General features: G+C 30.5%; 1 pseudogene; it reads left to right on the top strand.

Moving 5' to 3' along the window:
* The first annotated feature begins 1,090 nt into the window (after positions 1-1,090).
* Positions 1,091-2,186, top strand: LOC150035239 (uncharacterized; annotated as a pseudogene).
* Positions 2,187-2,436: the final 250 nt, after the last annotated feature.

The following is a 2,436-nucleotide window of genomic DNA, read 5'->3' on the forward strand; positions in this document are numbered from 1 at the left end:
AATAATTATAAAATTTATTTTTGTTCTTATACTATTATTATTATTTTATAGATTCTAGTTTTTTTTTTAATTTTTTGTAATTATTGTCAGATAACAAATAACAGGAAAAAGGGCGAACGTTGTCACTTTGAAGGAAAAAAGAGAACTACCGTCGAATCTGTGAATTAAACTTATGATATTTGAAAAGTTTAGTTTATTCTTATGATAGTTGATTTATTTAGTATTAACTTTGATGTTTATAGTGTTAAAATGTTTAGTTTATTGTTATGTTTAAGAAGTTGATATTTATAGTTTAATACAAAATTATAGTGATAGTTAACAAGTTTAGTATAGTTTCAAAAGTTTAATATAGTTTGAAAATTTTAGTTTATTTATATGATATTTGATTTCTTTAGTATTAACTTTGATGTTTATAGTGTTAAAATGTTTAGTTTATTGTTACGTTTAAGAAGCTGATATTTATAGTTTAATACAAAATTATTGTGATAGTTAACAAGTTTAGTGTAGTTTCAAAAGTTTAATATAGTTTGAAAATTTTAGTTTATTCATATGAAAATTATTGTTGTTATGTTTATTGTGACAAGTTAATATTTTCTAGTATAAACTTTGAAAATATAGTTTAAAATAGTTTGAAAAAGTTTAATTTAATTTAATTTTTTATTTTGTATTAAATTTGAAAAAATAGTTTTAAAAAGTTTACCTCATTTTAATTTGAAAAGTTTAATTTGTTGTTATTTTTAAAATAGTTATAAAAAGTTTAATTTATTGCTATGTTTAAAAATAGTTATAAAAAGTTTAATTTATTGTTATGTTTAAAAAGTTGATGTTCATAAAACTTAAAAAGTTTATGTTTATAAACTAAAAAATTTAATATTTTTTAATATACTTCTTATAAAAAGTATAATACAAAAAATTGATGTTTGTCTTTTTTTTTTTTTTTTAGAAAATGGCAGGCAAATGCTTGGGATTTTTGTTGTTTACAAATGGTAATATGATTGATGGTATTGATGGAGTTGAGTATGACCAACCACCAAGTGGGAGTTTTACCATAAATGTGAACCGTGGAATTGTATTTAAACAATCCATTCAAATGATTGGGATGTTACTTAGTGTAGATATGGGAGCAAATCAGATAGAAATAATATATAGACATCCCAATCTCGAACCATCAGGATCAATAAGATATATGTCATTCCCTATTTCGAATGCACAAGCTATGAACTTGATGTTCTCAATGGCAATGCCAGTGCCAAATGTAGTGCATTTGTATGTAAATGTAAATATGATAGGGATGGATCCTGATACATCATTTAACCAGTTTAAAGATCCAACTCAATGTATCGATCCTGATCCGGAGTCAGTTGCATCGCCATGTGATAATGAAGATATGGCGGCTAACAACCTGTACAGAGACTTCAGAACAGAAACAGATGACGAATTTGAAAAGTTGGATTTCGATGGTCGTGAACATGAGATGCTTTCAGATACATTCAATGATTTGGATATGAATGTATTGGATAGCATTCGGGAACATGACCCAATTGTAGCTCCTGTGGACGTTGACAATATGCAATTGTATAAAGGAATGATTTGTCAAGACAAGGAAATGCTACAACACGTGGTCAAATTTTTTTCTATAAAGTGTCACACACCATACGAGGTTGTTGAAACTACACCGATGATTTGGACAATTCGGTGTAAGAAGTGGGAGGAAGGTTGCAAGTAGAGACTTCGTGCAATAAAGAAAAAATCGCATGGCTTGTTCGAGATCACTAACTATGATGAGCAGCATACATGTTTTTATTCAGAACTAAGTCAAAGTCACGTGCAATTGGATTCATCAATGATTGCACTGGAGTTCTGTGACGCCGTAAGAGAAAAACCATCTATCAGTGTGGCACAACTGCAGTCCGACAATAAATCAAAGTTTGGATATCATGTTCCTTACCATAGGGTATGGGAGGGAAAAAGAAAAACGTTGGCTAAAGTGTTCGGTGATTGGGATGAGTCTTACAAATTGTTGCCTAGGTGGTTATATATGGTTAAGCAGACCAATCCCAGAACACGAGTAGAGTGGAGAGTTAAAGAAACGCTTATTGAAGACCATGTTATCCTAACTTCTGTATTTTGGGCATTTGGTCCTTGTATGGAAGCTTTTAATAAATGTCGGTCGATCATTCAGATAGATGGTACACACTTGTACGGCAAATATAGAGGAAAACTGTTGATTGCTACATCAGTTGACTCGAACGGCCATCTACTTCCACTTGCATTTGCCATTGCTGATAAGAGTCTGCAGACTTATGGGGATGGTTCCTGAAACACCTGAGAGAAATTGTAACACACGAAGAGGTGTGTTTAATTTTAGATCGACATGCTGGTATAATTGCAGCAGTGAACAACCAAACTAATAGTTGGACGGGATCGAAATGTCAC

This window comes from Benincasa hispida, chromosome 7, assembly GCF_027475165.1.
Source record: "Benincasa hispida cultivar pf3 chromosome 7, pf3_genome.v1.1, whole genome shotgun sequence".
Lineage (NCBI taxonomy): Eukaryota > Viridiplantae > Streptophyta > Magnoliopsida > Cucurbitales > Cucurbitaceae > Benincasa > Benincasa hispida.